At 35.4% G+C, this 19,582-nt stretch overlaps 1 protein-coding gene across 5 annotated transcripts in view; it reads right to left on the minus strand.

The window, feature by feature from the left end:
- Positions 1–19,582, minus strand: part of ATP10B (ATPase phospholipid transporting 10B (putative)) — a 360,087-nt gene that overhangs the window by 267,684 nt on the left and 72,821 nt on the right. For 4 of the 5 annotated variants that reach the window (XM_001137552.8, XM_054685268.2, XM_054685266.2 and 1 more), the window contains exon 1: positions 15,047–15,525. The exons of the other annotated variant lie outside the window; for it this stretch is intronic. The gene's annotated coding sequence lies outside the window, so the exon portion shown is untranslated. Of the gene's footprint in view, positions 1–15,046; positions 15,526–19,582 lie in introns of those variants that run through there. 5 annotated transcript variants of the gene reach the window in all.

Below are 19,582 nucleotides of genomic sequence, written 5' to 3' on the forward strand. Positions count from 1 at the left end.
AAATGTATTTTTTTTCTGATATCTCACTTTCCCTTTTCTTAAGGGTTTTGTATTACGACAACCCTTTGCAAAAATCATTCTTTGGCTTCTAGGCATATACATACACAATCTTACCACATATTCAGGCAATCAAAGTCTTCCACCTCATCAGTCAGTCCATCATGTTTTCTTATCATTGCTGATTACACTTATCCAACACTACAAATTGTTTGGTTATTATCAGAAAGAGTTTATGGTGCTTTTTTTTTCCAACTAGAAAGGTCTTAAAAGCAGATATTACAAAATCAGCTACTATAAATGTGAGTGGGGTGGGTCACCTACATATTGTTACTATATCTTATATCATACAGAAAATTTAGCTTTTGAAATATTCTTCACAAAATCATAAATGCCTTGAGGTCAAGGGATATATTTAATTCCTCTTAGTACCTGGCATAGTGCCATGCCATGACCATAACAGGACCTTGTTAAATATTTGTTGAAATGAATAATTTCTGAAAGGGAAACCCATGTTAGTATTTTTCCTCCTAAAATGTGTTACCATTTTACTTCATGAGAAAGACTCAGCAGAGCTTCTAAAATATAATCAAGATCTCTCTACCAAAATATGATTTTTTGAGTAAAATCACAACAAAAGGAACATATTTTTAATACTATACTAGTCATTAAAATATCATTTGTTGTAGTTCTCCTCTCTCAAGTTAATAATCCTTTGCAAAGAAGTCATCCTACAGAAAACACAGGAATTGCCTTCAGAGCAGAAATGTAAATAGCTATAATTTATTATCCTGCGTTTTTCAAATATACTACCATCTGCTTTAGCCCTGGAGACCATTTTAAAGTTATTTCCCCATGATCCATCCTCCACCCCATTCTTGCCCTGGAGATATACCTGTACTTGTTATTAGCTCACCAAGACACAATAACAATTACTGTTCATAAAGGTATTTTATGTCTCATAGAAGTTTGAGCAAATTTATTGGAAGCAAATTCTTTTACATCAGGATTCTGTAATGTAGTTACAGATTGTTGGCATCATTTAGGATTAGGCAATCTCTTACTCATAAACTTTTGCCAGAATTAAAAGATCATGCCGGTACTTAAAAGCCAGCTCCAGTTGTCTTTTCATCTGGCAAAAATCTGAAAGCCCCAGGTTGCTGAACTATACTTCATCAATTCATGACGTCTCTCTTCTCTGCTTTATGTAGCATAAAGTTGGAAAATTACATGGGACAGCTGCTGCTAGACTTCCATTCTGTAGGTTCCTCACATCATACACATTTTACTCATGGGTTCAGAATGTACATTTATCCTAGATTCCTGTTAAAGTAGGTCAGGGAGCATAAGAAAACAGCCCACATACACCATCAGAAAAATGTGTAGATGTAACTTTCAAATTGTGATGTGGAGAGAATCTAGAGAAAAACTTTCACAGACAGGCCTGTCATCTGGTTATCAGGCAGGGCCAACCACTTGCATCTTGAGTGCCAAATCCCATTCCACTTCTGTTCTCTATTTGAGAGCCTCAAAATACTTAAGCCACACCTTTAAGTTTTAGAATTTTAGCTGGACCATTATTTTAATTATGTTAAAAACCATGGAAAATATATTCTTTAGTTGAAAGGACCCATTCAAATATTTTTCTTTGGCCTTCAGAATCTACCTGTGATTTTAATGAATAATGGTTAGTAATGTACATACTTTGAGAAAAAAAGTCAACCATTATGCTAGACACCAGAGAATGATGTGGAGTAATCTTTTAAATAAGAGGGTTAGGGACATTTTTGATGATGAGATGAAATGAAGGCCAAGACCTGTGATGTCATTTGGACATTTGTCCCTCCAATTCACATATTGAAATGTGATTCCCAGTGTTGGGGGTGGGACCTGGTGGAAGGTGATTGGATCATGGGGGTGGATCCCTCATGAGAGGTTTAGCACCAACCTCTTGGTGATAATTGAGTTCTCAGTTAACATGATATCTGGTTATTTAAAAGAGTCTGGGACCTCCCCCTTCTCCCTCTCTTGCTCCCACTCTTGCCATGTGAGGTGCAAGCTCCTGCTTTGCCTTCCACCATAACTGTAAGCTTCCTAAGGCCCCACCAGAAGCTGAGTAGATGTTGGTGCCATGCTTGTACAGCCTGCAGAACCATACATCAATTAACCCTCTTTTCTTTATAGATTACCTAGTCTCAGGTATTCCTTTATAGTAAAGCAAAAAACTGACTAATATAACCTGAATGAAATGGGATATTGAATTGTGTAAAAATTTTGGGGAAGGGAGAAGGATATTCTGAAGGAGAAAACTCAAGTGTGAAGGACTTCAGATGAGAATATATTTAGGATGACGAAGAAAGTTCAGTTGCTGGAATTCAGTGGTTAAGTGCAGAGTGGTAGAAAAAAACCCTTCAGATATGTAGTCAAAAACTATGTTATGAAAAGTCTTATGGGCCATGGCAAAGATATTGGATTTTGTTATGAGAAGGGGGAGCCATTGAAAGCTTTAAAAGCTTAAGTAAGACCAAAAAAAGTCAAGGGTACCACAGAGGTATAAAACTAAACACCAAAACAAAAGCACAAAAACTTCATAATAGCCAAAGGGAAAAGGAAAAGCAAAGGAACATCAGATAGAAAAAACACAGTAAATATAGTGCTTATAGTAATTACAACATAAGATGAGAGGCTTGGCAGTTATATCAATAAACACAAATGAGTTTAACTCACCTATTAAAGTAAAAAGATTCTCAAATTGACCCATCAAATTTCAACTCTATGTTGTATATAAGAGACATATCTAAAATATAGCAGTTTTTAAAAAGGCTAAAGATAAAGGAATGGGCAAAAGCATTTGCCTGTTTACCAGGCAAATGAAAACAATAAGAAAGTAGGAACTGAAATCCTCATATTGGACAAAGTAGAAAACAGCATAACAGGAGGCAAAAGATATTTTATAATGCTAAAAACCATATTTCAGAATGAAGCTATAACAAAACTCAATAGCATTCATGTACACAGATAATAAGTAAAATATATAATAAGAAAATTTTATTTACAATGGCAACAAAAATATTTAGGAGCAAGCATAATAAGATATGTTCAAATGTATATGAAGAAACTATAAATACCTCTGAAAGATGCAAAAGTACATTTGAAAGTGGAAAGATAGCCCTTGTTCTTGTTTAGGATGTCTCAACATAATGAAGATCTCATTTTTCATTATTTTAATATCTGTCAATTATGTTAATTTATAGATTCACCCAAGAAAATACTGACAAGCTTTCTTGTCAAGTTAGATATATTGGGACTAAAGTTCACATGGAAAAATAAATGCATAAGAATAGGTAGAAAAACAGTGACTAGGGAGAGCTATGAAGGGGGTATAGTCCTATTAACACTGTAAAGACTATAATTAAAATAGTGTGGTAGTGGCTCATGAGGATACAAACAGACTAATGGAATAGAAATCTATAGAAATCTAGTATATTAAAAAGGTTGTATCTCAAATCACTAAGGAAAAGATAGCCTTTTAAATAAATGATGTTGGGAAACTGGATAACCATTTTTTCACAAATAGAAAAACAGATTCCTTCTTCATATCATATACAGGAAAATAAATGGATCAGAATTCTAAATGTAAAATAATGTAACATTACTGCAAGAAAATATTGGTGAGTTCCCCTATATTCTAGGTTTATGAAAAAGTTTTTAGCTGATACTAAAACGTCCAGATGTGATAAAAGATTGATAAACTGACTACATATGGCAAAAATACCAGAAGCAAAGTCAAAAGACAAATGACAAACTGGAAAAGAAGGAAAAATAATCATTCTATAGCAAAATGAACAAAAGAAAAAGAGAGGCAATTTATAAAATAACATAAGCATGGGCCTTGAACATATGAAAAGCTAAGTTAATTCATGTTAAGATAAATGGAAGTTAAAATTCACTGAGATACTATTTCTCACTTAGATGGGCAAAAAATTCAAAGCTTGATGATATATTTCGTTCATAGGGCTGTGGAAAACATGAATTACTGGTAGGCATGCAGATTGGTTGGAATGCAAAATCCTTACTGAGGGAGATTTGGCATCAGTTAATAAAACTATACATGCATGTGTCTTTCATCTCAGCAGCCCAGTTCTAGGAATTTATCCTGAAGATACATATATATGCATGAGGCTACTCATTAAAGTAATATCTGTAGGAAACTACCAAAATGTCTGAGCATAGGACACTGATTAAACTATAACCCCATACATTCAATGGAATACAATGCAGTTGTAAACAAAGAATGAGGAAGATCTCTACGAACTGATGTAGAATGACCTCTGGGATACATTGTTAGGTGAAAAAAAAAGCAAATTGCAAAGGAGCTTACATGTTACCTTGTATAAAAGAAAGAAGGAGAAGTAAGAGAATATGTGTACATCTACTTATCTTCACAAAGAGAAACCCAGGAAGTCAATGACAAGAACAACATTGGCTCCCATATGAGGTAGGGGAATGAAGCAGAAGAAATACAGGAGGCAGTGTCACTTTTCTGAGCATATGTTTTTGTATAATTTTGATATTTAGATGTAGTTTAATGTTCTCTATATTAAAAAAATTAAATTGACAAAGATGGGAAGGAGAAAAATAAAACTGAAAACAAATAAACTCAGCTATGTTTCAAATAAATAACATAACCTCACTAAAGGGGAGAGGAAGAAGTAACTAACCCAATTAATACAGGGTATTTGACTGTATACTCCTAGTTTTACATAGGATTTCTTTTTATTTGTTTATTTATTTATTTATTTATTTATTTATTTATTTATTTATTTTTAAAGAAGTCTTGCTCTGTCACCTAGGCTGGAGTGCAGTGGCAAGCTCTCAGTTCACTGCAGCCTCTGCCTCCTGGGCACAAGCGATTCTACTGCCTCAGCCTCCCAAGTAGCTGGGATTACAGGTGTGTGCCACCATGCCCAGCTAATTTTTGTATTTTTAGTAGAGATGGGGTTTCACCATGTTGGCCAAGCAGGTCTTGAACTCCTGACCTCAGGTGATCCACCCACCTCGGCCTCCCAAAATGCTGGGATTACAGGCATGAGCCATCGCGCCCGGCCTACAAGGATTTCAAGGGCTCATGAAACATTTATTAAAATAGGCCACAGGCTAGCCATAAAGCAAGTCTCAAAAAATTTCAAAGACTTGAAATGATAGACATGTTTTCAGACCATAATAGATATAAGCTAGAAATAAGTAACCAAAGGATAACTAAAAACCATTTTCCCCTAAGTTTGAAAACCAAGCAATAACTTCTAAATAACCCATGGACCAAAGAATAAATCAAAATGGAAGTTTCTAAAATATCTTAAATTACATGAAAATGAATATACGACATATCAAAATGTATGGGATGCACCTAAAGCTATGATCGGGGAAACAATAGCCTTAAATGCCTATATTAGAAAAGAAGAAAGGCTAAAAACCAATTGTTTAAGTATATTTTACAAGAAGATAAAAAAATAAAGAGCGAATGGAACCCAACAAATGTAAACGGAAGAAGGTCAATATAAAAAATATAGCAGAAAGAATTTTAAAAATCCAAAATTTGGTACTATGAAAAAGCTAACTGATAAAACAGAAAAAAAGAGAAGAAACAAATAACCAGTAACCAATGGAATGAAGGGAACTTAAGGAATATTAAAAATTCAACTGATATTTTAAAAATAATAACCCTTGGAAGATATGAGCACATTTGTATCAATAAATTTAAAAATTTATTTAATAATAATTCTTCTAGGATATAGCCCTAGAAAAATAAAGCCTCTTTTTTATGAGAAGAAACAGAAAATCTGAATCGTCCTATATTTATTAAAGCAATTGAATTCATTATTTGAAACATTCCCACACACACACACACACACACAAAATCAGGGCCCATGTGGCTTGGCTGGTAATTTCTTCCAAGAGCTAAGGAGTACCATCAATCTTATACAAGTTGTTTCAGAAAACATAAAAATAGAAAACACTTCCCAATTTATTTTATGAGGACAGCAGAGCATTGATACCAAAAGCAGATGAACACCTTAAATAAAATGAAAGAAAAATCCGAAAGTATATTATAGGTCAATCTTTTATAAACATAAAAGCAACAATCCTAAACCAAATATTTCCAGACAAATCCAGAGATTGATAGAAAGGCTAATACATAATGACCAAGTGGCATACATTCCAGGAATGCAAGGCTGGCTTCATGTTAGAAAAGCAACTAATATATTTCAACATAAAGAGGTTTAGAAAAAAGAGGAGATAAGTCATATAATCACTTCAGTAGAAGTAGCTATGTGTATATGTGGGAACTGGTAAGGGTTAAAGTGAGTTGGGGATATGTTTAGTTTCAGTTTAGTGAAATATTTTTAGTGGTTTGTGGTCAGCCTTGAGTACTTAATTGCCTTACTTACTGAGTACTTACTGAGTAACTAATTGCCAGCTTTCCAAAGGTAGAAATGGCTTCTAGGTATACCCTATTGCCTGCCTCATTGATTTAGATGTCAACAAAGAGGAGTATCTAAGCAAACACGTAAGTTACCACAAACAGAGCATTGACAAAAAAAAAAAAAAAAAGCTGTTAATGAGTGTTCCAATTCAAAGAGCACTTAAGCTTACTGTGCAACTTAAAAGGAACTGAAAATCCGCAGTTCATTAAAAAAAATCTGATAGAGATTTCCCCAAATTTGACAAATTGTGAACCTAAAGAAACTTTTCTAAACTATATTTAAAAAGTTTTGATCAAACATACTGTAACAAAGACCAATCTATCTCTCCATAAAAAATGAGAATACAAAATTGTTTTGAAGGGGCAATTCAAGAATGTCCAGCAAAAGGACATAGGAACAAAACAATGCAGGGGTGTGATGGGCAGTGAATTCATATTATTTTTCTCAAGTTTTTTTTCATTTTGTAATATTTGGGGTTATTTTTTAGCTTTAAAATTTTATATTTTTCTGTAATTTATTTTCTCATTTTTAATAATTACTCATTTTAAACTTAAATTTGTTTAGTATTATTTTCTTAAGTAGAATCCCCAAAATTGAATTAAGCTTTACAAAGTACAAAAATCTGTATATGCCTACATTTACTAGTATTAAAATAACTTCAAATATTAAGGGTTATTTTGAGTAGAACAACTGATACTCTCTAACAACCGTGGTGGGAATGTAAATTGGAATAATTAATTTAGAAAACTGTTTAGCAGTATCAGTTAAAGCTCAGCAACTTCACTCCTAAATATATACCCAACAGAAATATATATATATATACACACACACATATATGTGCTAAAAGATATGCCAAAAACTGTTCATAGGAACATTCTTCATAATTGCCCCAACCTGGAAACAATCCAAATTTCCATCAAGAGTAGAAAATGTACATAAGTTGTGGTGTACTCACATGATAGAAAACCACACACAAATGAAAATTAACAAATGACTATTCCATGAGGCAACAAAAATGAATCTCATAATGAGATTTCTCAAACTTTCTTAGCTCCCTTAGTGTCTCAGGAATTTTTTCACAGGTGCCACCACACCAAAAGAAATACATAATAGTTCTGATTATGAAGTAGTAAGGTCCCAATAACTTAATAAATACTTTGTTTTTTTTTTTGAGAAACAGTGTTGGTCTGTCGCCTAGGCTGGAGTGTAGTGGCCCCATATGGGCTCCCTGTAATGTCCACCTCCCGGGTTCAAGTGATTCTCCTGCCTCAGCATCCTGAGTAGTTGGGATTACAGGCGTGCACCAACATGTCCTGATAATTTTTGTATTTTTAGTAGAGATGGGATTTTGCTACTTGGCCAGGCTGCTCTTGAACTCCTGGCCTCAAGTGATCTGCCCACCTTGACCTCCCAAAGTGCTGGGATTACAGGCATGAGACACTGCCCCTGGCCAATACTTATGTTATAATAACTTAGCGGTCATGTTAAAAATATACATAAATTGAAAGAAAAAAACTGATATTTTTCATCCTTAAATAACCACAAGAAATTACTAATAGGATTTGTGTGCCTGTTGGGCATACCAAAGCCTCTTGAATATTGGAATCAGATTGGATTTGGCCACCCTCATTTGTTTCATGTTGACTTTTGTGTGTACTTGCTTTTAATCACAGATACTCTTGAAAATCTGGTGTTAAAAGATATAACATCAAAAGAAATGTAGCACAATCTAATGTTGAAACTGAACTCCTGTGAGCTATTATTTCATTCAGTGTCTGAAAGTTGTCAATTATCACTATGTGACTCTAAAATTTAAAAAATATCCTGCTGTTTCCTTATGAGCACATTGTGGTACCCTGGGATGCTTTAGCACACAGTTTGGGAACCATGACTGCGGACATGACATTAAGCAAAAGAGCCAGACACCAAGGAACATATCAGTGTGATTCCATTCATAGGTTTTAAGAACAGGCAAACTTAGTTCTTGGTGTTGGAAATTAGGAATGTGTTTACATTTGTGAAAAGGGAGAGGGTGGTGACTGGGAAGAGGCACACCAGGACCTTCTCGAAAGCTGGTAGCATTTTATTTCTTGATCAAGTGGTAGCTACATACAAAGTGTTCACTTTGTTATAGTTCATCAAGCTGTGCACTTCAGATTAGTTCATATTGTGTCATAAATGAATAAAAAGTTTTTTTTAAAATAAAGTAAAACCATTCTAAACAACAAAATGTAAGAAATCACACCTGAAAGCGTAGAGCCCCCTGTGATACCCAAGCCAAATTAAATACATCTTCCTTCAGAGCATTAGTCACTATTCTACAATTATGTGCTAACATTCTGGGGTCTCTGGCTAGACTGTGAGCTATGAGGATGGTCACCATGTCTCATTTATCTCTAATTCTCTAGTGCTTCAAATATGATGACACGAAAGACTATTATTGTTTAAATAAAAAACATTAAAAAAATACATGTACTAACAAAATTTGGTACACGCTGATGTCTTTTCTCTATTTTATATGAATGCCCCAAGTACTATTGTTTTTATGATCCATCTGTGGTCTTTCTTTTAAAAATATTCTTTTGCTTTGTGGACACTCATTTCTAATCTCCAAAGAGAATACATTTCTAAAAGAAGGGAACACAGACACACACATATTCCCTTTAAGAATTTATTTATGTATATATCACAGAGTTCCAATGCTATTGAAAGGGTAGTGCATAAACTAGTGTCAGTCCACAAACTGTTTACTATTGGGTTGTAGCAAGTTAAGTACAGGCATTGAAAATAGGTATTTAGAAATGAGTGCCTAAATTTGATTCTAGTACAATATCCAAGCATGTGCTCACTGAACTTGCCGTGTTGAGCAGGCTAGGTACCAATTTGGGTATTGTCAAACTCACATGGTGAGTTGTATATGACATGAACTATATACTAGTCATTCATGACAGAACTAGATATTGGTCCAGTATAGATTGGACAGAAATATCTGGTTCTTCCTCATAGGCAGTTTTTAAGGTTCTGCCATTGACAATTAAAACTGGAAAACACCAATCCCATTATTTTACAAATGGGAGAACTAAGACCTAGAGTTCACCCAGCTTCTGATCGTCAAGCTAGTAGTTTTTACTCTATAATGCCACCTGTATTCCTTAATGAGTGAGGGTCTGGGATAAAAATCAATATTATGATTGCTGCTATTAGCAGTAGTAGCAACTGTAGCTACTACTAATACATATCCAGCGCTTAGTAGGTACCACCACAAACAATTGCTATTTTTATGTCAAAAATGGTCAAGTATTTATAATTTCACATGGTTCAACTCATATGAAATGCTGATAACAATGTCAAGTGTTTTTAAGCTTTAAAGAAGGAGCATCTGCAGCCAGACTTTTTGGGTTCCCATGTTGGCTCTGTCTCTTCCTGCCACATTGTGGCAAGTTAATTACATTTTCTCTGGTATAAGTTCCTACATCCACAACATGGAGCTAATAATAGTAACTATCTCAGAGATTTATTGAGGCTTAAATGATCCTATGTGGTTGAAGCCCTTGAAATAGCAACTGGCAGATAGTAAGTACTCAGTTAATGTTAGATGTTCTGGCTACTTCCAATATTACCTCTTTGATTAATTCTCAGGACAATCTTGTGAGGTAGAAACATTTTATCCTCAGTTTATAGATAAGGAGACTGGAGCTCAAAGAGAGTAATTTGAACTGTTGTCTGCATGATTGCAAGCACATTCTCTCTGTCTTACATGCTAATTTTCAGTTCAGTGCCTGTTAAATCAAGTCTAATAGTTCCTGGGGCATTTCATCAGAATTGCCAATATTTGAGTGTATCTAGCTTCTGGGATTCTATAATAGTCAGTTATGTAAAAGACAATGCAAGCTATTTTATCGTCTAAGGAAGAGAAGCAAGTTTCGCCATTTCTCTGTTCTTAAGTCTCCAGATTCACAAGAATATTGTAAGCAATAAATAAGCTGATAACAGCTTCTGATTTTATAACAGTACAGTCTTGTAGTGACCCCTTATGTATTGCTGCTACTTCCCAAAGAACCCCCAAACCTCAGTTAGAACTGTCCCCTGGATTACTGAGAGGGAAAACTCCATGTGGCACCTGCTAACAAGAACCTGTGCTGTTAAACTTGGTTAGTGTTTTATACAAGACCAAAGAAACACTGTCTTCTCTTTTTCTCCTTAAACAGAATAAGTAGTTGAGAAATTCCTTTGAGAAGCAACAAGATTTGATTGAATTTTTCAGAATTTCTTATTATTGTGTCAAGTTCACTTGACAGCAAAGGACAAACTGCCTTTCAAATGCTATAAGTGAATGCATCAGCAATTCAGAAGGAAAAACGCGGGTTATTAAGTAGGAACAAGTCTCTCTGAATATATTTACACCAGCTCATGGAAACCATTGTCCTCAGAAACCTCTGCAAAAGTCTATTTTCTAGTGTCGGTATTGCTTTAAGTTTGACAGATGATGGTAAAATACAATGAAATTACCTTTGAGCTCTGATATGTACATCAGCGCTCACATCTCTCACAATTTGATTTATTTTTCCAACACAGCCATCTATTTTCAATATTATCCCTGCACACTCCAGGTTTATGCCTGGGGAAAATAACTATTTATGCCTAAGTCATACTTATATGCAGAATTTACACTATATGTAAACATACACACATACAATACACACATGTGTAAATACATATTAGTTAGGAGCTGGAAGGAATCTTTCAGATCTTCAAGTCTTTACTGTCACATTACAAATGAAGAATCTGAAGCCCCAACAGAAATGCTATTGAGAAGGCCACACAGAAACCTGACTTCAAAGTGAGATTTGAGAGAATAAGAATGTAGCAAGTTCCTACTATGTTCTGAGGGTTACAGGAGGCATATTCCATTCATAAGTTCTTATACCATTTCTATGATGTTGGTATCACCCCCATTTGATAGATGAGAAAATTGAGGCTTACAAATGTAGCACAGCTAAGAAAATAGCACAGCTAATAAATGGCACAAATGAAATTAAAGCACTGATGTAACTAGGTTCTTTCTGGCATACCAGCGTTTCTCTAAATACATTCACTGCCATATCACTGACATAATTTTGCTAATCCACGTGCCAACGGTATTTTAACTTTTTTGATTAATTAATGTAAGCATTTATAAAGGAAAAGTTTATCACCATTTAAATAGCATGCCATAAAGAGAAGAAAACTATTGCTGAGTTTTAGCTGGACCCTGCTGCTACCTAAAGACATCAAAATTGCATCCAACTCTCTTTGTTGAAATGGGAGATTAGCAATGGGTAGAGAGGTATTAAAGGTGTAGTCACACCAAAATGAGACTTAACGATGGAAAGAGAGTTGAGAGGGAAAACTTTTACTATGTGATCTAGCTATTTGATATAATATGTGAGTATCACCTAAAGTCATCTTTGTCCTACCTAAGATCATTTTTGGTTCTATCTTGGTACCTGTTCTTCACTTTGAGAAACACTGCAGTACATACAGTAACTGGGCATGTTCTCCAGGTCATGGTTCTGGAACTCCATCAGAATTACCTGGAGGCCTATTTAAAACAGATTTCTGAGTGATCCCGAGTTTCTGACTCAGCATGTCTGCGGCAGGACCTGAGGTTTTGCCCTTCTAATAGTTCCCGAGTAATTCTGATACAGCCGGCCCAGGAAGCATATTTGGGAACCACCGCTCTAGGTTGTACTTGGGGAGGAGGAGGTAGAGAACATACGGTAGCATGTGTGTGAAGATTTCACCATCAGTCTTGCTTGTGAGTGGAGGGATCTGGAATTTTTAATTAAGCAGATGAGGCAAAGAAACAATGTATTCTTGTGTTCCTGTGTCACTTCTTCAACTTAATGAGTTCAGATTGATACTGCACCATACCAGAGCGACCTGCAAAAACTTTATCTAAGAGACAAAAGTACCTCCTCTCAAATAATACAAGTTGTTTTCAGGCTGCTAACTATCTGCAAGGCTCCCTGCATTGGCAACAGCAGCCAGTGATCACTAATAACGAAAGCAGAAAATGAGATTCTCCTTTTCTCCAGACGTTTAAGACAGTACTTAATAAACAAAAAATGCCATATCCATTAATATTCTTTCTCATCTGGTTCTCTTAGTAGTAACTAGCAATTATTAAGTGCCTTCTGTGGGCCAATTATTGAATTGTACTGGCAATTACACACACACACACACACACACACACACACACACACACTCTCTCTCTTTTAATGTGAGCATTTGACAGGCGAAGTAACTTGCCAAGGTTACACAATTATAGGAAGTAGAACTGTAATTCATATGCAAGTTTTATTCCAAAGCCCATGTTTTTTTTTCTACTAAACCATACCCACTCCTATTCTGACTACCCAACTTCATCTCTTAATAAAAGGGTATTTTATAAAAAATGAAAAGAAGAAAAGGCTCCAGAAGCTTAAACTTTGTAGTTAAAAGAATTGTAAAACAGTGTCACCAGAAAATGAGAAATCAGTGACATTTAATCAGCAGAAAAGCTAGAACTCCCTAGGTTCAAAGCAAAATTTAAGAATGCCTGGCTAAGTTTTACTTTAAGGAGAGTGGGTAAATGGGTAGAATCAGTCTCAGGAATCCAACGAGTTTTAGTTTACTTTTGAGTCACAAAAGAAATTTTCATTCCCTTCTGACATGGCAGAAGCTGTTTGAAGAATGAAAGTGGCAGTAGAAGCAACACTGGGCCAGGTGTGGTGCTTACGCTTGTAATCCCAGCACTTTGGGAGGCTGTGGGTGGATCACCTGAGGTCAGGAGTTCGAGACCAGCCTGGCCAACATGGCGAAACTCCGTCTCTACTAAAAAACAAAAAACAAAAAACAAAACACAAAAATTAGCCAGGCATGGTGGTGCATGCCTGTAATCCTAGCTACTTGGGAGGCTGAGACGGGAGAATTGCTTGAATCCAGGAGGCAGAGGTTGCATTGAGCTGAGATTGCACCACTGCACGCCAGCTTGAGTGACAGAGCAAGACTCCATCTCAAAACAAAACAAAATAAACAAGAAGAAGCAACACTGGATTGAGAGCTCTGAGCCTTGGACTCTGGTGTCCTTTTGTCTCAGTAATTCAGACTTCATTTCTCTAGGTCCTAGTTTTATCATCTGTAAACTAGGCAGCTGGACTAAGTTCCATTCCATTCCTCAAAGCTCCGTTCCTTTGAAAGGCAGCCTCCTTCACTGGACTTATCAGTATCACATGCTTCAAAAGATAAGGCTCATCGTTTAGCACGAGAGGAGTATGATTTAATTATAAAAAGTCAGCATGTGGGTTTCAACCTTCAGTTTCTCAAGAGCCTATTAATCCACTCATATGTGATGTTATACTGCTATACTCTTTAAAAAATACATGATGAAAACCTGAGGAGAGATCCTGAACCCTTAAATCCATATAATTAGACTGTAAGAAATGAATTTTCCAAGAATTTTTTAAAAAGTCGTCAATGGATGAAATGACAAACTCAGTAGGTGTTATTAAGAGTAATTATAGTAACATCTAGACAGAAAACAACATCTGTGATTTGCCTGATTAATGGCTTAATGTAACAGTATGTCTGTTAATGGAACAATACTCCAAGCAGTCTTGACTGTACATTTGCAAGATCTGGAAACAGAGAAGAAACTGTGGAAGAAGGAAGTAGCAGAGTGCCAGATTGGCTTTTGGAGGTCAAGCTCCTCTCCACAGTTTTCAAATTCTCCTCTGCCTACCTGGCAAATTCAGAGAAAATTGCCTGGCAAATTCAGAGAAAAACCAAGTTCCACCAGACACAGGCATGCACTCCTGTAGGCAAAATAACTAGCAGCTCAGTATAATTTTTATTTTTAACATTACTTTTCACCTTAGGGTTAGGGATAGTGTCACTCCAGCCTTAATAGCAGGCCACAGGACTGTCCTAAATGTATTCATCACAGACCTGCATTCATGGGGCTTTTTTTATTATTTTATTTTTTTTCTGGAGGGAGTAACTCATACTTAGGGAAAAATACATTTTTCTTTAAGCAACAGTTTTCTCCTTTGAACTCAAAGGAAAGTCAAACTTCCCACCTATAGTTGAAAACTACTGCAATATGGCAGCTTCAGAGTTTATCAAGATGAAATTGGGAAGCCATGTAATGATCTCATTCTCTTCCTCAAAGCTGTAGTTTCTTTCTGCTTTGAGAAGAAGGCTGTAACTCCATCTGCTTCCTCAGGCTGCACTGGATGAATGCAGGATAGCAGGATATATTATTTATCATAAAATGTATTCAGGCACATTCAGACTGCAAGCCCTGTTGAGTGAGGAAGTAGCATTTGCCATCAGCTTATCATAATGAAATCAATTGACGAAAAATAAAACATTCTGTTAGAAAAGAAATGTGGATCTCGCACCCAGCAAGCCAAATGAAATTTCAAATGCAGTGTAAAGAAAAGTAGTCATATCCTGGGCCTAATTCAGAACTTAGACTTGATGATTCTAAGAGGCAATTACTCCCCCATTACATAGGTTAAGGCCAGGATGCTTTTACTTACCCCAGCAAAGCTGACGTCCCTATTGAGCAGACTCCAGTAGAAGAAAACAGTGCTTGAAAGTGACGGTATTTCTCTCGCACACCTTGGCTAAAATAGTTCTCTTTCCTATGGAATTTTTCATTTTTCTGATTATATCTGATTATGTCAAGGCAAGGCCTCAAGCTAACACTCCCTCAGAAACTTAAGAGAAGATGACACACTGAAAAGAAATCACTGTGACCAATGAAACAAAAAGGAAAAATAAGCTGCCTCACTAGGCCCAAGAGTGAAAGAGAAGAATAGCAAGTCTGTGAATGTGGGGCCGAGTCCCAGAACAGTGAAGGCAGTGTTCTTCGACTTGGCTGAACATTTACATTGTTAGACATGGCTCTTGCATAAATTTCTACTTTCTGTGAATCAATGAGCCAGCAATATCAAAATTCATGGTGATTTTTATTCTCTACGCATGGTACAAAATGACTTTGTCCATCTACCTTTGGTAATGCATGTAATTAAGTGTGAGACAATTATAACCTTGCAGCTCTCTTTGGGGGGCCTGAAATATAATTCAGCTGCTGGGTTTCAAGGGCACTTAAGAAAGAAAGAAAAGACTCTCTACAGTGACTTTTATATGCATGCTGATGATGAATTTGCCCTCAAAGCTTCAGAAGTCTCATTTTGCAGTAGTCATAGTTTTTATTGATTACTGTTTGATTATACAAAATAAGGAAAGTGGGACCAATATATTATAGTGGCAGATTATGTGAATGGTGCAAACATACAGAAAATCAGAATTAGTAATGGGCTTATTGATAGCTTCGATTCATACCCTAAAATGAGATTTTCATGTATAATCCTTTTATTAAGTTACCTACAACTCAACTAATTGGCATAAATGTCATGAGCAAGTTGCTGTATTGATGGATAATTATTGATGGGTCCATAAATAAAAGAGAAGGTAGAATGAGCAATAAGTTGATTTTAAGGGTAGTAAAAAAAGAAATATTACCAAACTTAGGAATAAAAGGTGTTGGAAAGAAGTGAACATACTAACTTCATGAAAATCTTTACATAAGATTTTGGTTGGTTGTTAGAGTAATTGTGAACTTTGTATGTACCTACAGATCTTATCAGAATACCAAGAAGAAACATGGACATAGGAAACATTTTACAAGAGAAGAAACACCCACACCATCTAAAATCTGCATCGCTGTGTGTGTAAGACACAAGCTAGGAATTTTTAAGAACATGAAATTTGCCTATGCTTTAGACAGTCTAGAATTTTTAAAAGAGCGAGCTGGCATTTCAAAATTCTCCATCTGCTAAAGAGAAGAATGCTTAAGTCCCTGTTCCTTTACTTCCCTTCACTCAGAGTGCTCTGGCTTCTAGGGACGAGTGTGGTCTAGAATCACAGATACGGTTAAATTGCAGAATATTGCACTAGTGGGTAACTGGAGGTTATTCAGTGAAGCCCCCTTGTGCCATGGAGGAGAATGCTGAAGCTCAGAGAAGTGAATACAATTGCTCAAAGCCACACAGGAATTTGGTGGTGAACATGGGACCTCAAACCACATTGTCTTTCTCCTAAGACTAGTATATTTTCCATCACTGGTCTTTCTCCTAAGACCAGCTCTTTCCCATTATCACTTTCCCAGTAAAGAGAGAGGCACATGCAGTTTAGGAACAAATGTGTCTGTAGCATCCCTTGGGTTTTCATGCTAACCAATGAATAGAGAGTCCTCAAATATGTTCATTTTCCAAACTGCCTGGAAATTGTAAATACTAACAGACATATGGCAAATTATTTATAAAATGTGTTGAAATTAAGTGACACTGTCTGGCTAATTAGAACCCTAATAAACAAATAATAGATAAGAAATGCTATGTTCAGTTTTTATTAGAGGGACTATCTTTCTTTTGTTTGGCTGCTGGAATTTTGTAATAAATCATATTTTAAAAATCACACTCACAGAGTTTTACTTATAGTTCCCATTTCCAGCAGGCAATCTTTCTACACTAAAGAAATTTAGCATTTTTGTATGTATTTGCATTTCTTATTGACCACATCATGCTTTTCATTCCTGATTTTTACAGTGTGTCATGTCTAGCTTTTATATTCTTGCTGCCCAAACTAGTCAATTAAAGAAGCAATGGTAGACAGAGGCTTTTGCTCCCATCCCCGACACCAGTACCACACAACCAGGATGGATTTCATAATTTTAAGACTATCTTCTACAAGCTGTGCAAGTGTTATTGGTGGTAATTTTTATTTTTTATTATACTTTAAAGTTCTGGGATACACGTGCAGAACATGCAGGTTACGTAGGTATACACGTGCCATGGTGGTTTGCTGCACCCATCAACCCGTCACCTACATTTGGCATTTCTCCTAATGCTATCCCTTCCCCTAGCCCCCCAACCCCCGACAGGCCCCAGTGTGTGATGTTTCTTCCCTGTGTCCATGTATTCTCATTGTTCAACTCCCACTTATGAGAACATGCGGTGTTTGGTTTTCTGTTCCTGTGTTAGTTTGCTAAGAATGATGGCTTCCAACTTCATCCATGTCCCTGCAAAGGACATGAACTCATCCTTTTTTATGGCTGCATAGTATTCCATGGTGTGTATGTGCTACATTTTCTTTATCCAGTCTATCATTGATGGGCATTTAGGTTGGTTCCAAGTCTTTGCTATTGTGAACAGTGCTGTAATAAACATACATGTGCATGTGTCTTTATAGTAGAATGACTTATAGGGTATATACCCAGTAATGGGATTGCTGGGTCAAATTGTATTTATGGTTCTAGATCCTTGAAGAATCTCCGCACTGTCTTCTACAATGGTTGAACTAATTTACACTCCCTATTGGTGCTAATTTTTACTGAGTACTTTGTGCCAGCACCATGTTAAGTGCTCTACATACTTTGACTCATTTAATTCCCTCAAAAACTTTAGTAGATTGACACAATTATTCTTATTCTATGAGAGAGAAAATGTAGGAAAAGGAATAAAATAACTGTGCTTTCACATAACTAGGAAGTATCTGGGACTCAAACTACAGATTGTTTAACCATTCACCTTTGAAGGACATCTGAGTTATTTCCAGCTGTTATAAAGTTGCTATAAACATTTGTGCAGAGGTTTTGTGTGAATAGAAGTATTTTTCTAAAATAAATGCACAGACAGAAGTTTAATTCCTGGATTGTATGGTATGTTTAGTATTTTAATAAATGCTTGTTTAGTATTTTAATCCTAGATGTATTTGCACGTTTAGTATTTTAAGAAACTGCGATATTCTTCCAGAGTGACTATACCATTTTACTTTCTTAGCAGAAACGTGTGAGGGCCCTAGTTTCTCCACATCCTCACCAGCATTTGGTGTTGTCACTACTCTTTCGTTATTTTAATAGATGTATAGCAATATCTCATTTTGGTTTTAATTTGCATTTTCCTAATGGATAATGATGTTGAGTATCTTTTTATGTGCTTATTTCTCAGTTATATATTTTGGTGAAATACTTCTTAATGTCTTTTGCTTATGTTTTAATTAATTTTTGTTTTTTTTTTTAGTTTTGAGTGTTCTTTATATACTACTTCTTTGTTGGATATGTGGTTGGGAAATGTTTTCTTTCAATCCATAACGTATCTTTTTTCCCCTTCACAGGGTATTACACAGATCAAAAGGTTTATTTACATCAATTTTTAAAGCAATATTGAATCAATTTTTCTTTTCACTCTTTGCATACTTCTAAATTTTAAATATTTATCCTATTTCTCTAAAAATTTTATACTTTTATGAATTACATTTAAGTCTATGATCCATTTTGAGTTAAATTTTTTATAAACTGTAATGTTAAGATCAAGGTTTCCTTGTGTGTTTATTTGGATTTTCGATTGTACTAGAACCACTTGTTTTATGACTGTCTTTCCTCCATTGAATTGTTCTTGTAACTTTGTAAAAAAAAAAAAAAAAGAAAATTAGTTGCATATTTGTGTGGATCTATTTCTGGATTCTGGATTCTTCTCCATTGTTTATACCCCTGCCAGTACCAGTCTTGATGACTATAATCATATAAATCTTAAAATCAGGTAGATAGATTCCTTCCACTTTATTTTTTTTCAAAATTGTTTTAACTATTCTTGGTTTCATGCCTTTTCATATAAATTGTATAATAATCTTGTCTGTATCTAGAAAAAACTTTTTGGATTTTGATAGTGATTGTATTAAATTCATACACTAATTTGGGAAAAATGGACATCTTTACTATTTGAATAGTCCAATCAATGGACATAGTGTGTCTCTTCATCTATGTAGGTCCTCTTTCATTTATGTTATCAACATTGTGTAGTTTTCAGCATATGAGTCCTGTACACATTTTGCTTGCTGCACATATGTTCTGGCTGGTATACCAAAATAGAATAAATTTCTGTATGTTTATCTTGTATTCTGCAATTTTGGTGACTTGCTCATTAGTTCTAGGAGTATATTGTAGATTCCTTGGATTTTCTACAAAGACAATCATGTCACCTGCAAATAGAAACGGTATTATTTCTTCCTTT

Source organism: Pan troglodytes, chromosome 4 (assembly GCF_028858775.2).
Source record: "Pan troglodytes isolate AG18354 chromosome 4, NHGRI_mPanTro3-v2.0_pri, whole genome shotgun sequence".
NCBI lineage: Eukaryota > Metazoa > Chordata > Mammalia > Primates > Hominidae > Pan > Pan troglodytes.